Genomic DNA, 21964 nt, shown 5'->3' on the forward strand with positions numbered 1-21964 from the left:
GGAGACTGTTCCCAGAAACAAATCTTAATAAAGGGGCCTCTAGGGTGCCTCCAGGGGGTTTCAACTGTCCCTGAGTGGCTCCATAGCTTGATAAAAGGAACAAGTGTGTGGGGGGCGGGGGAAGGGCGGGGGTTGTTGGAGAAATGGGTTTGCTGACTCCTGTCAGTGACAGCTTGGGGTATAGTCAGCTCACCAATTGGGGCACACCACATGAGCTCTGGCATAGGCTATACAGTCACCCCATGAGGGCACGTAAGCAGGGTACCACAATGCTGCATGGGCTGTCAGTAGAATACAACCTACTGTGAGTCATGGTGGGATCTGGTACAGGTGTTCATTATGGTGCTCTAACCTACAGTGCTGAAGTCTAATACCACATCCATCCAAGGTTATCCTAGAGCAGGATCTGCTCCATGGGCCCTGACTGCCTGTTCTGTTATGGCTGTAGAGCTCTGTCTGTGCACCTACCTTGCAATAAAAGTAACTTCTGTACCTGGCCCTTGTGGCTAAAGCAGTTATGTGGGAGGCAAAATAGTTGGGGTCATTTTCCCAAATTTGTTTGTGCTTTTTGTCCTGTGACAGTTTAATGAAAAATACAGAAGCAGGAACAGAATTTCCCTTTCAAGGTGACTGCCCTAACCTCTAACCAACAGTCATGATCAGTCTTATACTCCTTTCTGGACCCATATTTTTTTACAATTCTTTGCTGTGCACTGTTCACAGGAGGGGTGAATATAATCTATAACCTAGTGATATTACATTTTTCAAGAGATTGTAAGAATGGGTTTGAATTCTCAGTGACAGTGTTAAGACTAGACCAGATTTCTCATCATAAAAACATAAGGTTCATAAATAAAATGAAGGAACCACTTCTTCCTCCTAAACAGAACCCTCTTAAAGAGTACTTGGCTATAGCTGCAATTTGTTAGGAGCATGATTCTATTAGCATCCTGTCATGTCCCTTGGCTAACTTAATCTGAGGGTAAAATTACATGTTACACATATTTCATACTAAATCTGTGGAATGTTAAGTGGTTTTAAAGTTAGAACGAGCTGTGATCAGTCTTATGATAAGGGGTAATACAATTTCTTTCCTGCACAGCTCTGACTTAGCCATACCTCTGTTAACCAGTCCTTTAATGGCAAGAATAAGAACACTTGATCTCTATCCCTGCTTTGGGTGGGGTGGGGTGGGATCTGGAAACTGTGTATCCTGGGATGCTGGAGGACTCTGGTTATGGCCATGGTCGGTGCAGCTGGAGGAGTGGCTGGAGCGGGGCATGCTGGTGCCTAGGCTTGAGGCAGGAGGTGTGGAAACCCCAACCTGTGGATCCACACTGGAGCCAGTGCTGGGGGTGCAGAACTTCTATCCACTGGGCAGGTGCAGCATGAACTGAGCTCACCGTCAGTTTCATCCACACTGAGGCAGGAGCTCCTGAACCCAGGCCCAGCTGGCCCATGCATTTATCCACCTAAGACCTTAATTTCTTTAATGTATCATCTCCAGAATGCCCCAACTTATACTATACACAAGACCTACAGATAATAAATCCAGGGTCTACAAAAGAACTGATTAATAACTAATCTTAATAAACACTAGTAGCCATTGTGGTGCTAGCATCTCTTTTATATTAGACATTTTCTACCTTTAATTTAAAACCGTAATTATTCTCAAGAATGATTCATGGGACAAAGAAAAAGAAACAACAGTAACTCTGAAAAGGAGTTATGTTATCTCCATCAGACTTAGAAACATATTATCTAACACCTAGGTTAACCCAATTAGTATTGTTACACTTGCCAATTCTTCTTTTCACAACAGACATCTTCTAAGCCATTTGTTTTTGGATAATGACTGGTATCTGATATTACCTTTGAGTCATGGTCACATGTGAAGACCCATTTGTGACACCTTTTTTGGATGGCGAGGCCCCAGGGTCAATACATGTTAGATCCCAGAACCAATTCCCCAGTTTTTCTGAACCCCACCTTGTTTAAAAAGAATCCCATTATAATCATCCCATGAAAGATATAGCTTCTAGTTAAAACTATCAGAGACAATGGGGGAGAAAATACAGAAACACAGTTTACCAAAGGAATGATGTAACCCTAGACCTTTTACCCTTGTGCAACACTAGAGACATGAAAAATAGCAATATCTCTTTCACAAGTTATCTTAACTCACCCCTCCATTGAGTAATGAGTGCAGTCAGAGTTCTTTGGTCAGGCAAACTTGCCATGTTCTTCTTAAGAATCACAAGAATCTGACCTTTGATTTAAAAATAAATAAACAAAGAAGTGGCCAATCAGGCTTCAATCCACCCACCTAGTGCAGGCTTGGAAAACCCCACTCCAGTTCCCTCTCCTCTCTCCTTCCATTGTTTCAATTCAGCCCAGCCCTTATCAGACAGAAGCTAATGAAGGCTCTCCACTTTGGAGTGCTTTCATTTTAATCTTCATGCAATGAGGGTTAATTTGTCACATGATCAAGAACTTTGAAAGTGCTCTGCAGCTGTGCATGTCTATCAGGGCACAGCTGTAGAGTGCTTTCAAGGTCCTATCCTGGGACAAATGTAACTTCTGTCTGCACTCATTATGTGAGTCACAAAATAAAATGGATTGACAATTTAACAATCATATTCCTAGTCTGTCATACCCTATCTGCAGTATACATTTTTCATTAGATTGTCCTCTTCTCTCCATTTCACTGTTCCCCTTTATAATTTCTGTTTTTCAACTTACATTTTCCATGGATTTGTTTCTCTTCTTCTTTATATCATCTTTTTTCATAATTTCTCCTAAAGCAAAATGTAGACTCTATGGCTAGGGACAGACATTCAAAAAGCCTGAATTGATTAGTTAGTCTAACCTGCAGAGTCTGAACCAATTTGCAAGTCAATAGGTGTTCAGCACCTGCCTGCAGTGGCTCAAGCCAGAAGCCCAAGGGTTAGCCCTCCCTTCCACAGGGAAGCCAAGCTGAGGAATGGGGGTATGGCCAGGTCCCAGCGGTCCTGCCCAAGTGGCTCCCTGACACAATCTGGGCACACAGGGCTACCTGGCCCCAAAGGGGAACTCTTCCCCCTTCTCCCTCTCCCCCCACCACCACAGGGGTGGTCCCTATTCAGTAGTGTGGGGGCTCTTCTCTCCCCTCCTCCTCCTCCCCACCCTGCAGTGGAGTGGGGAGGAAGCCTCTTTGAGGCTGCCTGGCCCAGAGGGGGACTTTCCTCCCTTCTTCTCCTCCATCACTGCAGGGTGAGAAGGGGGGACTCTATGGGATGCTTCCCAGCCCCAGAGGGGGACTCTTCCCCTGACTTCTCCTCCACAAGGTATGAGGAGGCTCTGTTCTATGCCGAGGGGAACTCGCCCCCTTCTTACTCAAGCCATCAGAAGGGCAGTGGAAATGTGGCACTCAGTTGGGCAGGGTGTGGGTGTGTGGGGTGTGAAGGAGGATGGGGGGGTGTACCGTCCTGCACACACTCCCTCCGTGATATGCAGCCCTACTGCCTAGTAGCAGAAGCAGGTGGAGAGGTCAGGGTGTTCATGCCCAGTGTAGGCATGGCTCTGGTCAGTACTGTGCAGGGGGAGGGAGCGGAGCCTGCCTTATTCCCGTGGCTCTGCTCCCTGAACTTGCAGCTCCGTCTCTCTTGGTGATGGAAGCCCTGCACTGAAGCCAGCTGCTCTCCCCACTCCCTGCTGTGCAGGTCCCAGCACTTTTCTGGGAGTGGAGGGAGCCTCACCCGCTGCTTTCCTGCAGAGTCCAATGTGGGTTCCCCCCCACTTCTGGTAGAGTGCCAGGACCTGCACAGCAGGGAGCAGGGGAAGCAGCTGGCTCCAGTGCAGGATGTAAGCATGGAGCTGCAATAGAGGCAGCCAGTACTGCAATGCGGGTGAGGATTGCATCCCCACACAGCCTGCCTGGTTGCTTCTATCCCCATGGTTCCTCACTGCATGCCTGCACCTCCACATGCACAGAGGGGAAGCCCCCATGCTGGATTCTGTGGGAAAGTGGGGGGCTCCCCTCACTCTTAGCAGAGTGCCAAGACCTGCACAGCAGGGAGTGCGAGAAGCAGCTGGCTCCAGTGTGGGGTCTCCCCTGATGTGAGAGCTGGAGCTGCAGGCTCAGACTGAGGGAGCAGAGCCATGGGGATAAGGTAGAGTCTACTCCCCCTTCCCATGCAGCACTGGCCGGAGCTGCATGTATGCTAGGCATGAGCACCCTGACCTCCCAGTCCTGCAGCAGAAGTGGGGAAGGGGAGGAGGAGGAAGTGGAGGAGTCCCCATCCAGCACCTCACAGAGTCCCCCTTCCCAGACTGGGAGGACAAGGAGGGGGAAGAGTCCCCCTAGCATGGAACAGAGTCCCCCACCCTGCAGGACAACCTACTCAGCATGGCCCCATTAAGTTAAAAGGGGCAGGGAGAGGGGTTAATTCCTCCCTCTGTCCCTTCCCTGCAGCTGGGATCTGTCAGCTCCAGGGACCACTGCTGCAGCCCCCTCCCCTCTGTTCTCCAGCAGACAGGGTGACCCCAGCTGCATTGGGGGAAGATGGGACGTAGGCAAGAATTAACTCCCTCCCTGCCCACTTTGCCTTAACAGGGCCATGCCAGCTGGTGTCTCCACTAAGGGCAGTCCCTGCTCCAACTAGAAAGCAGAGGGGTGGGGTCAGCCATGTGGCAGGAGCAGAGAGCCCTACCCAGCCCAGACAGCATGCCAGAATTCTGGGGGTGTCTGGTTTATCTTAAACCTGCAAGGGGTCTGGGACAGACATTGCATAAACTAGTTGAGTCAAATCCATTAAGTCTGATACTACATTCAACCAGGTTTACCGCAAGTCGGTTTTGGCCATTTTAAAATTGGTTTATGTGCACTGAATGTCTCTTCTGTTACAGGTTTAAACCAGTTTCTGATCACTTAAACTGGTTTATGTGTAATGTCTGTCCCTAGGCTATAGAGTTCAAATGTGAATTGAACTTTCAAACCCATATTTTTAAGTGAATTTGAAAGCAGTTGAAACAAAATTACCCCACCCCAAATGATTCATCTGCAATCAGACATAAATCTTAGACCCACAAATTGCAAGTTACACAACTTCAGGTAGATGATGTGATGTAAATATTATAATTTCTTCCTTTAAACTGAGTTAAGAGTTTGTTTTATTTTATTTACTTAGTTTTAAGTTTTGAAAAAGCAGGAAGATACTAATTCAGTATAAATTCTCCCCTATATTTTTCTCTTAAATAACTTTAACATCAATTTGAGATTTCATTGAGATCTCTCTTATAACAGAGGGGTTTCAATTTGCCGGAAAAGAGATGTTACTGAATACATTTCTGAGAAAAGGAACAAACAAAGAAACAAAAAAACCCCAACCCAGTCATATTAACTACTGGTAACTAAGCATTTCTCCCCCTTTGTTTATAGTGGGTGATAATGGATATAACTCTCCTTGCTTTTGTATACTAACATCACTGTCTGTAAACAAACATTAATGATGCAGATTTTTTTTTTAAATTAAAATGTACATCTATTTTTTTCTTCACAGAATATACAATACTGTAGACCCCACATGTCATAAAATTATAGGGAAAGACTATTCTTTTCCCTCTATCTTCAGTACTTATTAAAGCAAGTTCATAATTAGGGTAAAAATCTTACCAAATCAGAATTACAATGATTTAGAACCATTTTGCATCGACTTTGCATTCATGTCGGTGATTACAAATCTTACAAGTGCTCACTGTTTACTTGCAGTCTGCAGTTTTATGTTATGACTGCAGCATGTCTTTCAGCTTTGCAAAAAAGTCATGTTATTTAAATTAGGCTTTGTAGGAGCAGTGTTTCTATACCACTATATATATTTTTTGCTTAAAATTAAATATTTTAAAAACAATATGCTTTTACATAAGTGAGCATTTTACATGAGAAATTTACCAACTCACATCTGCTTAATTCTTATTCAAAGCCTATTCAAATAATATTTCTCTGAAAACAAAGGACTTTCTGCTAAATAATTAAGCAGTTGTTCAAAAACCTACTGAAATTCTTAAAAAATCCTTTAAACCCTATCAGTGCCTTTCCATCTTTTCCCTTTGTCTTCTCATTACCTCCCTCCATTCCTGTGTCCTAAATCTATAACAGCAAAATAATCTGAAGTTTCAGAACATTGAAAAAATTAATTACATTTATATTCTTATGCCAAACCAGTTGGCATAACCCAGTGCTTGTTAAACGTTCTCTGGTCTTGTTTTACATTTTTCTTAGCTGACATAACAATCAAGATTATAACACAGTATTTCAGACATAACATTTCAGAAATTTTCCAAATAGACAATTTTTAAATAACTGGTACTATTTTTCAAAAATAAATAAATGAATAAAGGCAGATCCAGGATCGTATTCCATCAATCATTTAAAGGAGCTTCTCAAACCCACCACAAATGTTGTTTCCTTGCCAGGATAGAAGAACCATGTGACATAAAAAAGGGAAAGTTCCATAAGTAAATTAAAATCTAACCAGTAGAAATATATATCTTTTTGCTAGCATGCACCAGCAAAATCTATAAATATGCCAATTACTCTATTAAGTTTCTGGGCTTGAAGCAAGAGAAGATTTATGTGTATAACTTGAATTATGAGAAGGGTTTTTATGTTTTTATGGAAAACATTTTGTATCAGCGTTACACACATTCAAAGGGACAAATCAATTACATGATATTCACAGATGGGATTATAAAATAAGAGCATATTTACTAAGAGATGGAGTGCCTGGTTCTGGCCTCACTTATTCTAGTGAGTATTTCCAGTGATGCCAATGGGATTACAACAATGTAAAGAACCAGGCTAGGAGGTAATTCTGACTGAAGGTGATTATGCTTTATCAAGGTTTTTCAATTCTTTCCCACTTCTGGCAGGTGTCAGAGAGGCAAACTGCATAAAATGAATAGGTGACACTGTTGATGATTATAATAAAATTATTCTTCGCTCTCCCCTTCATTTCCATACAACCTGCTTTGGAACTTGTCAAAAGTAGGAGGGATGTCCCCAGAGGATAAGCCTCATCTCTGTGGGTAAGATCATGGCACATGTGCTCTGAGAATGGAACAGTAAAGAACTGTGCAATATCATAAGAAATACCAAGGAAACAGTACCTCAGTAAGCATACATGTTGTGCTATGCCTCCCTGTATATTGAGTAAAAAGCCAAATTTTAAGTCAGTGTTAGCTTCTGTTAGCAACTGCAGGTTGGATAATATTAATTGATCCCTTTCCAGCCCTTTCCCTTTCCTAGGAGAGATTAAAAGGACTGGACAAAAATATTCCCAAAAAAGTGAAGAGGACCAAGAAACACCTAAGTAACATAATGTGCAGATACTACTGTTGTAATTAGAGCTTCCTTAGCTGTACAGTATCTGATTGCAATCTAGACCTTATACATATGAACAGACGCCTTTAGCTAACTCACCCAGCCAAGTCTTCAGTTAATCAATTTTAGGGGCTTTCAATATCTAGTTTTTCATCACTTCATTTGGATTTATCTGGCATACTCTTAATCACTGTCTCTGCCTGGTCTTTCCTAATGCAGACAAAATTAGAGCGTAGGTAATAGCAGCAAGAACTTATCACAGTCCCTATGGCCATGCTGCTGTTTAGTTCAGCATGCATTTAGTCCTCTAGGTAAAGCCCACTGACTTTCTCCACTAAAAAAAACATTTTCTTAGCTCCACTTCCCAGCACCTGTGCAGTTCACACCAAGAAGATATCTTCAGCATCATAAAATAAGGTGAATTTTCCTCTATCCCTCCCTTTAATGCTGAGTACTTGTTTTATTGCTCTAGGCCAGTGGTTTTCAACCTGTGGTCCATGGGCCCCTGGGGGTCCACAGACTATGTCTAAGGGGTCTGTAAAAGATGATTATGATCAATCAAAAGTATGTGAATACCCTCACTTACAATTCAAAAGGATCCGCACCACCATTCAAAATTTCCAAAGGGGTCAGCACCTGCATTTGAAACCTTTTAGGGACCCGCAAATGAAAAAAAGGTTGAAAACCACTGCTCTAAGCTATGAATACAGGATGTCTGCCAGCAGGAATTTCACCTTTTCTTGGATCTGTCTTCCACCTTTTCTAGACACCATTTTCCTACCTACTTCCCAGAATAAAAGCTGCCCAAAATTGTGCTTGGCCCCAAACGGGTGTTTGCATATACTACATATATTTTTTCTATCTCTTAACTTCAAGAGTCTTCTCAATCATTTCCACATATTCTCAAAAAATTAATGATTAGGTATGAGTAGGCATACTGAATGAGAAAACCATCAACAGAATAATGAAATGTAATTAATTACTGAGATTAAAGAAATTAGTTTTTACAAATTAAGGATAATATTTTCAAAATCATCTAAGTATCATAGAAGCCTAAATCCCAAGGCTACTAAGTGCTCAAGTGCACTTGTGGGACTTAGGTTCCAAAGTCACATAGGTATTTTTCATTTACAAAATTGAGAAAATATTTTAAAATTTTGCATAACTCCTCCACTAGTTTTCTTCAAGACTGAAGATGGAAATAATTTCTAAGTTAGCAGACAGCAGAGAGATCCAAGACTCTGTTGGGGTTGGCAGAGAATGTGAAGAAAAAAAAAATTAAGCCTAGTTTTCAAACTTCTTCCCCCCCATTAAAATTATTCACAGAAGCCACACCTGTAAATACATAAATATTCATAAACTCACAACCTTTTAGGTCCCCAACAGGGATCATTCACATATATGCAAATCAATCATGCTTTGTGTATATGATCAAAGTATGGAACCACTGTATTTAGTAAACAGATACCAAACAAGATCTATTTTTGTGTCAAAAACAACAATTCTTTGGGGTATTTTCACTCCCCTTTTGCAATGTGAAGATTATTAGAGGAGAAATGCATTATTGTGAAGAAAGTTTGTCAGGACAACTAGTGTGAAGACAGATATTTTAAAAGCATTCATTCAAAAGTAGGAGAAAACTTATTAAACTTCATAAAAATTGTAGAGACAGAAAAGATGTTTACTATACAAGAATTGCCCTACCTCTCTGGCCAGTGAACCAAAAAACCAAAAGCTTAAATTCCTATGTCTTCTGCTTCTGTCAAACAGAGTTCTATTCAAGAATTTATTCATATTATAGTTGTTTATTTTTGTTGCATGTTCACTATAGGTTATCATTATAATTAGTATGAGGGATAGGTCTAGAGACTCAGGCTCTTTTCCTGACATTTCCTAACAGAGAAGTCATCTTCCGTAGCACATTGGCAAGTTATGTCAACTCTCTGTGCCTCTGTTTCCTCTCTTGCCCTTTTCTCTCTTGTCTTTTTAATTTGAAATTCTTCTTGACTTCCAATGACCTGTATACATTATGTCTAAACAAAGGAACCTTTATCTTTGTTAAAGTTTCAGGTACACCAGAAGTACAAGAAATTTTCTCCCTATGCATTGTTAGAGTTAGTTTTTTTGCAAACTATACATTATTTATGGTAGTTGGTATTAGATTAACTATGGAATAGAAGAGGAATTTGTTTTGCCTGATTTGAGATTTTGCTTTAACCATTTCCATATTTTATAGAGAGCAGATTTCAGCCCTCAACTTTGCAGTACTAATCTACAGTACAATTATAACTGCTTTAGGGGACCAGATTGCAACACGGCTGGCTGTCCTCTGATCTACTTAAATGAGAGTTCCAATTTGTGGTGCAGTCAAGATTTAACAATCTTTTAATTCTGCCTGGAAATCTGCAGTTAGAAAATAATAAAGAAACATGCTGTTCTTTGTGTCTGGGGCACTGATGCAAGCAAACCCATTGTGCTTCCTTCCCTCAAATTCCTTTTGATCCCCAAAACCCAAAAGAAGTTATCTAATTAAATTATTAAAAAAGGATATTCACTAAGATATGTAGACAAACATAACATGATAATGTAAGTCTAACCTACATTACTCTGTTTCTTCCTTTCCTAGATGAGAACTTGTATTTGTGAACTCTTTGGAACAGAGCTATTATCAGTTCTGGGTAAAGTATAGTACAGAATTTAGTGTGGCAAATAGGGCTGTGCGAAGCTTCAGTCCCTGATTTTATTCAGTGGAGATTTGGCTTGATAGGCAGCCGAATCTCTAAATCTGAATCAAATCAGGAGACCCTTTAATCTCTCCAAATCAAATCAGAGTCATCCAAATCAATTTGGAGAGATTCAGAAAAATTTGGCAATTTAGACAGACACAGCTTCAAGTGTTTTTTTCTACATACCTCAAGGTACCAGGCAGCTAATGAATGCTGCAATAGTGGGGAGGATGGAGCATCCCACAGAAGCGCAGAGAGGGGCTCTCCAGCATGCTTGGAAGCACTTCTGGTCCACTTCTGGGTACACTGGGGAGCATGCTGGGGGGCCCCTCCGCACCCTCCCGGCTCAGCGACTGGTGCCTCCTGGGTTTGGGGCTGCACCCAAGTTCCCCCCATGGCTGATCACCAAGCCAGGGGAGGAACTTGGTTCACCGCCAAGCACATGGGGCCCCTCCCTGCACTCCTATTGTACGCGCCACGCACCTCAGCACTGCAGCATTCACAAGCTATACCTGCTACCTCAAGGTATGTAGAAAAAACATTTAAATCTGTTTCTATCGCTGAATCACTGATTCTCCAAACCAACATTACATCTTCAGATTTGGATTTGGCTGGATCAAAACGGGGGGCAATGATCTGAATCAATTAATCAAATCACTGTCCCCAGTTTGATCCAAATCTAAATCAAATACGGTTGTTTCTCACAGCCATAGTAAAAAGCATGTTTGTAACAGGGAGCCTGGGGCTCGTTTTACTTTGACAAAAATTTGCAGCAGGCACTTGAGTAGGAGCTAGATGCACCACAGCAAGCTGTGTGACCTTTAAGCCCAAAAGGAAACCATGTGCTTAATTAAGATCACCTGACTGGAAGGGGCAGTACTCTAGGGCACATAAGCCCAGCACCAGGAGCAAGGAGTATCAGTCTGGGTCTGCAGGTAGCAGGGTGGAGAACCCCTGAGCAGGATGACTGGGGCCCTGATCCAGGGTACTGTGCAGCAGTAGTTCAAGACATGGGTCAGGGACCCAGAGAGCCATGCAAGTTGAGGCTAGAAGATCCAAGACTAGTGCAAACTACCTGGCCTAGAAGCAGCCTGGCCCAGAGTCAGGGGCCTTAAGGCTGAGGGCTGAGAGGGATACAGCCACTATACAAGGTCTAAGAGCCCAGGCAATGGGAGGAAGAAGTCTCCTTAGGCTGAGAGGGCCAAAATCTGGAAAGGGATTAGGGCCAGGGCCCCAGCAGGTCAACTGGTGAGCAGAAGCAGTTTGGCTGGCTGTCAGGGACCCAGAAGTCTGAGGGCTGGGTTAGGACCACAGCAGCCATGCAAGGGCTTCGGGCCCAGGCAGCAGAAGGCTAAGGCCACAGCAGAGAGGTGGTTCACACATAAACCCACCTAACTAGTGTAGAGTCTGCACCTGGCTTTACTAAATTAGATTATGTGGCCATTTTTTAACATGATTTAACTTCCCCCTAACATCCCAAATGTCTGTACGTAGCCTTAGCCATATCATTTCTTGGCTGGTCCCCTACACTTCCTGGACCCTCTGAAAAGGAGTAAGCTTTGTAATACATAATTTAGTTTTTGAAATTGGATGCCACTTAATTTACAGAAGTTATAAAGGGATACCTTGAGTTCAATGGGAGGTCTTTGCATTCCATAATTTTTGTGAATTAAGATTCTCAATTGGCTTCCTGGCATGCTGCTATATTCAGGATTCAAGGGGGGGGGGGGGGCGTGCCTTGAGTCCAAAAAAATTTGAGAATCACTAATCAAGTGGAACAGAAACAGACCTGTAAAAGATACCTTGTGATAACTGGCAACAATAAAGTAACCAACTGAAGGGGATGAAAGATCTAGATATTGCCTTAGTTTTTTATTATGATGTCTTCCTCTGTTATTTTTCTGGGGTTTAGGCCACATTTAATGATGCTGTGTAGAATTCATGCTTTTTCCAAGTAAGATTCTAAGACATATTGCATGATTTGAAGATGCTTAATTTGCCTAGTATCATGAATGCCACTTCATTGCTTTACTTTAATCCCTTCATCCAAGTCGTTCAAACTATATATCATTTATAACTCTATATCACTAAGAGTTAACTGAATAATATAGTTCATTCTGAAACCTGAGCTCATTTGAAAAAAAAAGTTAATTGATTTAAGATTTTGTAATAAATTCCAGATTTTATTGTATGAATCCTCTACATGAATCTTCACTGGCTTTTTACAAACATCTTGGTGAAAATAAAGACTTAAAATGAAATAGACTGACTTGTCTCTTTTTTTCCTTAACCTTATAAATTGTGATAGAGAGTGATATACAAAAATATTAAATATTCAATGCTCATTATTCACAATACAATGAAAATTAGAATCCATAAATCTCTAGCACACAGCTGTTATAAGTATTTAAAAATACAAACCTGAAATGAAATGTGTGTCAGCTTAATGACTGGTCTGAAGCAAAAGGATCTTAAAAATACTCTTCTGTGATTTTCACCCTGACAGTTTACCATGATTGATTCTAAATATGCTAGGTCTTCTTTCCATGAATTTTGAACATAGATAAATAGTATGTCCTTGCACTCTCCTTCAACAAATGGAACATTGCTGGACCCAAAAAACTTGAAATCACTCACAAAATGAATCTACATTAACAGAGTCTCCCTCAATATTTACATTCAACCTCTGTATCTGCCTGTCAAATCTGGTTCCCAGATCCCTTCATTTGGTCATTATGGGCAAAATCCAGATTGGCCCCTTAAAGTCCTTCAATTTAGGCTTGATCATGCTTGAAAATGAGGCATCAGGAGGGTGATTTTAAAAAGTGTTATATGTTTTAGTTTTCATGCACAGACAATAGGGCAAATGAGATTACTCCAGCTTGTGATTTGGGAAAGCTAGATACTGAGCAGAACACCCTTGAAAGCTATCCAATGGCTACCTTTGGATTATATCTTAACTAACACCTCCAGTTGGAGCTTCTGTGCTGGAATCAATGCTGCAATTTGGTAGCTCTGTCCATTTGCAACCCAGAATCGGTAGTCCACCTAACTAAGCAGTACTCCTCCTTGTTAAGACAAAGCCATTATGTAATAATCCAGTAATTAGAGCACATGGTCTAAGTAAAGAGGAGCCCTTCTCTGAGACTTGTTTATAATTTTACATTAGAAATATACTGAACAAAAAACAGAAATAAAACCTGGTACAGGGCCTAGAATACCATATTAGCCCCACCCAGCAATATCATTATAAGAGTGTTAGGCTCCCTGTTCTTCTTCTGTTTGTCTTCTGGCCTCATGATTATTTGCTTCATAGTACCCAGCTTTGCTGCATAGGTCCACATAGCTTGCCTCATGCAGGAATTGGATTGCCTCATCCTGAGCTCCTCATGCCATGTGCAGTTTTTGCTTTTTCCAAAATAAGATGATACATTTTTGATTTTCCAGGCTAGATGCATAGTTATCCTATGCTTTCAGTGGAATTGGTACCCCTCTGGAGGCTCATTCTCCTTCAACCTGACAAAGCACACAGTTACCCCATTCATTTCAAGCACAAAGATAATTCCACAATGCCTCTTCAGCTGCCAAGGTGGGGCACAGCTTTCCATCCAGTTGAATGGGGAGTTTTAATCTGTTTTAAGATGTGTCTTTTTGGACACAATTCTACTCCCCCTGCCTCCAGCAGCTGTGTAAGATATAGCTGTCTTAATAGGGTTTATGGCCTAAAATGAGAGAAATCTACCTAGAAAATTGACTCAACTTCAATATAAAGTTAATTCTCCTCTATACAAAACTTAGTACTAGTAGATCACTTGCCCAGGATATGGGGAACAGGAGTTTAGATCCTAGTATGTTTCAAGGGGTATGAATCTATAGCACATAAAGCCTAAGAAAGGGCTTTAACTGCCAATCTATGCAGAAAGTGTGTCTGAGAGCACACTCCAGCAATCCCCAACTGAATTTGTACCTTGTGGCAGCCAAGAAAGAAAAAGTAATGAGGCAAGATGAACAACAATTAAGAGCGATCTTAACTCTACAATCCAAGGAGCTGCATACTGACTTAAGTAAAGAGATTCCTAAGAATGTTTATGCATTTTACTAAAGATTAGTTAGTGCCATATGCCTCACTTAGATTGATGTAAATCTGAGGTAATACCAGTTTAAATGATGACACTATTGTAGATTATATTTTAGTAAAGTACAGCAGGATCTAGCCCAAGTGGAATTGCATCAATATAAATGAGACTGCAGCGCACTAGGTGATCTGAAAACAAATTTATCACCAGTCATTAATATGCCCATTCCACCCTTCTATGTAACCTCAATGGATAGTGAGAGGTGTCACAGGAAAAGTATGACTTCAGGAGAGATTTGACATTTGAGGGAGTATGCTGGTGTTCTGTCAAGCAGGGAGGGCTAGTGATAGACAGGTGAGGATGCTGAATATTGTACATACACATATATATCCTACACATGGGATTTTTTTTTTTTAAAGACAAGTCAGAGATTTCGAGGTTTGCTACTAACAATCTTTCAGTTTAACTTTTCTCCTTTCTCAACACAGGCAAATATTCCTTCATGTAAAGGATGCTGGGTAATATCTTCTAAAAGGCTGTACCTGAATAAAGTTCTATAATGAATATTACCATTTGAAGTTTTTCTAATAATACATTATGGGAGCATCCACATGTGCAATCAATGCATACAAATACACTGCAGAGCTTATTGTTCTGGAGTTTTTTGCTCCCACGTGCATTGTTTGAACATGTGTTTAGCCAGACTACTCTGTATGAGGGGAAGAGACCAGGGCTGAAGAAAAGCCCTGAGGAACTTGTGTGGGAGATACTGCAGGTATAGTAGGCCAAAGCCAGGAGTGGGCCATCATGCTTCTGCAGTGCAGGTTCCCTCCAAATTGGTGGATGGAGCACAAAGAGAAGTATGTCAGGCCCCAGAGAAGGACAGTAGAGAGAACCATAGTTGGTGGAGCAGGAAGCCCCAAAAGGCCTCCTCACCTGTGAGTGACCCACAGCCAGCCACGGAGGAAGCAGGTAAACCAGCTGGCAAGGATGGTTGGAGGACCATCAGCAGAGCATTGGACATACTAAACTGGGGGATCACCTAAGAACAGCCAGGGGAGCACTAAAATGGCAGAAGAAAAGGCCACCCAATGGTGGAGTGAGGGTGCAGCCACTGCAAATGGGTCTGTGAGTTGCCAGGGACATGGCCCATTTTAATTCTCACTCTTAGTTGTTTTTTGCATGGTGTTTCTTCCTTGCCCTGGGCTAGGGAAGCAGCAGGAAGCCAAGATCCATGCCCTGCAAGAGTTCATTGACCTTGACAATGACTAGATAGGCAGGGTAAGAACCCTGGTGAAAATGATTGTTGACTAGATTGGCCTGAAAACTGGGAGAGGATGGACTCCCAATTGATGGTTTAATGGATCCTTGGAGGACTGATGTAATTTAATTGACCCAGGAACTGGGAAGGGTTTTATTTTATGTTTTCCTGGGGGGGTGTTGTTTGTTTGTTTGTTTGTTTTTGGGGGGGAAGGGATGGGAGGGATTGAGCATTCAGTGAACTGTTGGTGGGCAGATTTCATTTTGATGGATCCAATAACCTGTGGAGTGAACTGATGGGAGCTTTGTCTTATTGAGTTAAAAATGGGTTTATTTTAATTGACAGATAATGGGTCCTATAAGGAATTAATGTAAGGCTGGTCTTAGTGAGCATGCGTGAGTAAGCATACCTCACAAACTTTATTCAGTAAGCCAGCCAGATATGGCCAGAAGCATTGTGAAGGAGTGAGACAAAACTCACAACACAGAGGGCCAGCAGGCCTGCAGCTGGAGACCAGAAAGGAAGGAAAATACCCACCCAACTTCTGGAGCAGCCTCTTGCTCAGGATTGGAGGAGGGAGGCTGCCCAAAGGTATTTCTGGCCCCAAAGAGGGGCGGAGAGGGGTCAGTTCCCTGCACGCCCCAAGGAGAGAGGAGCTCCTGAGCATCTCGGCAGGCAAAAACTGTGGAACGTGCCTGAGGAACGCTGTGGAAGTGACCCTAAGGCAGGCAGAGACCTGCACACACATAGCTGGTGGTCATCTCTGGAGCAGAGCTGCAGCTGAGGATCCCGAGTGAGGGAGTCCACAAGGCCTGAGAGAATCTCTGAAGTGGAGATTTTCAACAGAAGATCCAGAGGAGGGCCTGAGGGAAAAAACTACAGCCACAGGTAGAACCTTCCTGCATTTCGGGGAGACCCCAAAGAGACTGTGAACTTTCATAGGGGTGCAGGGCAGGCTATCACGTAGCAAAAAATAGACTAAGGGATTTTTTTTTTTCTCTGGATTATGGTGATTGGGACGTTGAGTACCTGATCATGAGTAAAAGGAACATTGTCAGAGCCTGACAAGAAGGCTGAGAAGCAGTCGGGGTTTTCTTTGGGTTTTTTTGCTCTTTCTTTTAATTTCTTGAGCACAGGCCAAGACCGGCCCCTGGATGGGTGTACCCAAAAAGGGCCCAAGGACACCCTGGGGTCGGGGGCCAAAATAAGACCACAACAGGCAGCACTGAGATATGGCTGTGGAAGAATATTGTGAACACCATCTGGAGAGGCTAGGCTGGGGTAAAGGGGAGGTTTTGGAGCCTCACAGAAGAAACAGGGATCAAGACCAGGCAGGATCACCATGGGCAGTTCCTCCCAGGAATATATATGTAATTAAACTCCTGGCAGGTGAGAAAACATAACATCTACTTCCTGGCAGACCAGGTGATCCAGAGCCAAGGTTCATCCTGTCGCCACCTGTAGGCAGATGAGCTCAGGGCAGTGGTAGCAAGCCCTATAATACCCATGGCTGTTACAAGCATATTCAGGCTAAAGAAGATCCTAGCCCAAATGCATATCATCAGGATGTGGTAAGGGTGGAATGTAAGAGGAAGAGGAGCTCCAGAAAGCAATCCTCCAGGTAAGGACCTGGCATAATTGTCACTCATCCTATACTCAAATCCCAATTGTTAAATACATCAAGATGTGGTGGGCAAGAAAATATCATATGGGATAGGCAGTGTCAAGACCATCTGGTTCTCCCCAACAGTGCACATAAGTAAGGGGTCAGGCAGGCAGAGGCCTTGGCCTTATAATACCCCATCCTCCCCAACACCTTGCTGTGGTGTTCATTAGTCTGCTGTGAAGTAATAGTCTGCTGCATGTATAGATGGTGATGTTTTACTGCAGACATAATTAGTTAGCTTGGCAGTAAATTTCTCATGCAGACATGAGGCGTTTCAGAGAACCATCTGAAGGAACCTGACATCTGATCCAAAAACTTGTTTTTTTCCTTTTTTTTAGCCAATGATTGTGCAAAATGCACTTATTAATTAGAATAAGGACTTACTGGGCACCTCTACATGTATGCTTTAATGCAAAGTAGCCTAATTCACTGCACAGTAAAGCATCACCATCCACACGTGAATGGAAATTAGGCCTTTGCAGACTAATTTACTGAACCAGACACAAGTACTATCCCATGGCAGAGTACTGCACTTGAGTGTAGACATTGACATCCAGATTAGTTTACTCTGGCTCAAATTGCACCAGAGTTTATTCAGTCACATTAATTGCATGTGTAGTTGCACCCCATCTTTCCTTCTAGGGAAGTATCTACTTTTTAGGCCACAGAGTGAAATCCTCCTCTTTCTTATTTTGGACCTATAAATATTTCTCTCTTTTATGTCCATTGAATTTGACTTCAAAAGGAAGGTATGCTCAGTCTTGTTTGTCTTGGGTCCTGGCAATTTTGACACTCTCCTGTGATGTGACAGATTAGGGATAAATCATATCAGTTGCTGGGCCTAGAGCTTGTGTCTTTAATTTCTGGGGTAAATGCCTTAATCATTGGCTTCTGGGGAAAAAGGGTGATTTTTCATGACCATACAGGGTCAAACAGTAGATGGTTATGATTCTTGGCCACCAACAATTTGGGAAATAGGCAAAGCATTTATGTGCATCTCTGTAAAGATGAAATCACGGTGGAGTATAAATGGAGCTGAGCAATTCGGTGGCCATATTCAGTTGTTTCTGAGCATATGTAACAGTACAAACTTGGATGCATAGGGAAAATGTACGTATTAGTCACACACTTGTAGACAGTGATGCTTTACGCTCAGTAAAATAGTCTACTGCACAGTAAAGCATACATGTAGATGAGGACATTATGCAAGGCAAAGAATGTTGTTTCATGACTTAAACAGCTAAATATTAAGTGTCACTTACATAATTCAGCGGCAAAGTAGAACTTGTTCCTTTTGTTTCAAACTGTTTAATTACAACGCGAATACAAAGTTTTATCTAGAAGATGTTGCAATCAGTATGAAATGTTAGTTGTCCTTATTGATGTTAAAATAAATAATAAAATAAGATTATAGATTTTAATTCTTACATTATATTAATAAAAATGTCATTAATAATGTCATGAAATAATGTAAAATAATGTAAACTTAAACTGACAAAACAAGGGTGACATTCTAATCTTTACTGGTTGTCAAAACAGATCCTTTTTTTGGTTGTGTGCATAGTGTTTTGGTACTTGCACACAGGTAGGAATTCTATTCTTGGGTGTGTAGCCCTGCATGTGAATACACAAGCTGAGCAGCCTGGCAACAAACTGAGAACTATGTCCCATCTTATATCTCACTGGGAACAAGGGGAAAAGCTAGAACACCTGTTTTCTGGTCCTGCATGTAACTCACAGAGACATGCACCATGAAAAGGCATTCATATGTAGCAGAAAAACATTTCTGAGAAATTTCCACCACTAGAAATGTTTCCAGACAGGCATTTAGTCTTCAGTTACCTCTCTCTTCCCCTGCTCCACATGCCTTCCCAAAACAGAGGTAATCCCAACCTGGGGAAGAAGTGGGGAGCAGTGGCACTCCACTCTTCCTACTCCTGGGATGGCTCCCCAGGATACCGAGATGGGTGAATGACAACAAGGGGTAAGCTTGGGAGCCAAGCTTAGGAGAGCCTCTCTGATCCTAGTTCCTTGCCCTCCTGCCACTGCTACATCCATCAGCCTGGCAGTTCGTGGTTTGGGGAGCTGCTTTCCTCCTAGACAAGTCCAGAGAAGTGGGGCAAAGTCCCTAGCTGGTTCTCCAACCTGGAAAGTCTCAAATCTGGCAAAAAGGGTAGGAGTACTGCCACCCCATTTCCTTCCCTTCCAGACAAATGGAGAGGGGAGGATACAAGCATTATCAGAGAGTTTTTCTCACAAGACAGATCTAGCAGGTTAACATTTGGAAAATAATTCTCCCAAAGAGGGAATGTTTCCCTCAGGAGAAATTGAATGAATGCTTGTACACTTGTAGTTTCTACCAGGAAAGTAGTGTTTCTCCTTGTAAAAATATAACACCTGTATATAGCCACAGCCCCTCTGTCTTGATGTCTTCCTCCTGGTTTAGTATAACCCCCACTTACCCCATGTTGTTTTCTCAGGGGGGCCAGCTTCAACAGGAACTCTGGAAAAAGAAAAAGGAAGAGCTGATGTGTGCTGTGTTAGAGTGGTGAGCGTGGAAACCTGAGAGTGCCAGATTCAAATCCTCTGCTATTACAGATGTCCAGTCTGAGTACAAGTGTAACTTCTTATGGTTGGCTACCTGCCCAGAAGTAGAATTACTACCTGAAACATTATGTAGATAACTCCAAAATAGCTATTTAAACTGCTAGGGAGGGAAAAAAATACTTTCACCCCCAAATTCCAAAACAAATTGTTCAGCTGTCCCTAATAAACATATTCCAAGGAAAACACAGATGTTTAATTAATATTTTCCTGCTCAATTTTTCATTCAAATTGATGCAATATAAGGAAAAGACTTGGTTTCAGAGGCAGTATAAAACTTTTATGATCAAGTTACTTTTGGACAATAACAAGGTTTAGAACATCTGAATAAGTTTCCAGACTCCCAAATTCCATTCCCCAATATGTCTCTTACTTTTTGTGAAAAGCTGGGAGCATCTACACAAGGCACTTACTGCACATTAGCCTAAAAATACTGCACAGCAGCATGGTGGTCAAAACCCTGGCTAATAGCCTATTGCACCGTGTTATCAGGCTAATGTGCAGTAAACATCACAAAATAATCATGTGCCAGTGCTATTGTTCAGTAACTCTAGCTATTGTGCAGTCAGTTAGTACTTCATTAAACAAGTAGTAAACTATATGTGTAGTAGCTAAAGTGCATTAATGAGCATGTAAACATTCCCACTGAGTAGTATATTAACTCTCTCTTTCACCTAACTAAAAGATGGATTAAGCACTGACAAATTTCAACTAGCTACTTGTAAAATGACAAATTTCACCTGGCTACTTGTAAAATGTATTTAATTAATGCTGAAGGCTCATCAATGGAATTATTCCAAAGGTTAAAATTTATAAATACTTCCCCTGTTTTTCCTTGTAAGAAGGTCTAGAAAAGTAAATGTAAAAGACAGAGATATTGGTACTTGGAGTAGGTTTTTCTATTATTATTCAAATTCATTAAAATTGAAACTTTCATTGTAAAAGGTTGACTTTAACTTTTTAGAACGTCTTGAATAGACCGTCAATTTCACAACAAAAGAAAATTTGTTTAAATTAATGTTTTTAATTTTGAAATTTAAATTTTTGATAGAAAAAATCAAATTAAAAACCCAATACTAATCCAAACAAAAATATTTCCATTATTCCTAATTAAATCCCCAACTGCCCTAATGGCGTTTAAGAAAATGTAATGGCTATTTCCAAAGTTAATGATACATTTTAATACATTAAGTAAGAAGGTGTATCATTAATACTTTTTTTCAGTCTAGGTCTGCATAAATTCAAGAAAAATAATGGGGGAGAAATATCCTTTCAGCTTAACACTGGAAAGCAAAGATTGCATAACTAGCATGCCTAGTTGTCCCCAAAAGGTATGAAAAACTGGATGAAATGGAGTAAAAGGTCTTACCCACATCTTTACCATCACAGGGAAGCATTCCATATCATCTTAAAGGGTTGTTCTTCTAATGTATATGTTGGCATTTCTGTACCTCCAGCTGGCCAGAAATGTTTTACCCTGCCACAGTGATTTATGCCTTCATCATGTCCAGGTCAAAGTACGGCATGTGAATGCTATGCCTCATAAAACACACTGCAGCCACCACAAATGCCAACATGCTCACAACACAGCAGGGTTCTACATAGTCTAGTAGTTCACTGTTTACAAAGTCTTGGCTGTAGTATACAAGTCGCTAAACAGTTTACCAAACGTAGTTATCTAAATGACCTTGCTATCCTTGATATACCAAAACAGATAAATTCTTTTCTATTATTGTACTGAAATGAAATGGATGGAATAATAGCACATTCTCAGTTAAAAATGGAAGGAACCACTCCCCTCCCCCTAAATATTGGGATGATTCAAAATATTTTCCTCAACGTGAAATAAAATGTTCTGTATAGTATTCAAGTCATTTCACCTTCTTTTACCATTTAAAGTGATGCCTTTTTCAAAATATAAATATAATTTCAACATCCAAATATTTTGTTTTGAAAAATGTCGAACGATTTTTTCTTTCTTTTTTTTCAAAATGTATTTGTCGCAGGATGCTTACATGCCCCACTCCTGATGATGGTGAAGAACTTAAGGGGGAAGGTGTGTAGCAGAGCACTGGAGTGCTCACTACTAGCAACAGTAATAAGGACAGCTGCCAATTAATAGGGTAGGACAGGTGAGGGTTGCCAGGGCAACTAATGTTGGTCAGCTGGCTAGAAGTGGGCTGGACCGGGCCTTTATAAACTGCCCAGGCCAGAGCCTAGCTAGCAGTTCCCCTCTGGCAGCCACAGGAGGAGCAGCAGCAGCAGCAGCAG

Source organism: Crocodylus porosus, unplaced genomic scaffold, assembly GCF_001723895.1.
Source record: "Crocodylus porosus isolate Cpor-Errol unplaced genomic scaffold, CroPor_comp1, whole genome shotgun sequence".
NCBI lineage: Eukaryota > Metazoa > Chordata > Crocodylia > Crocodylidae > Crocodylus > Crocodylus porosus.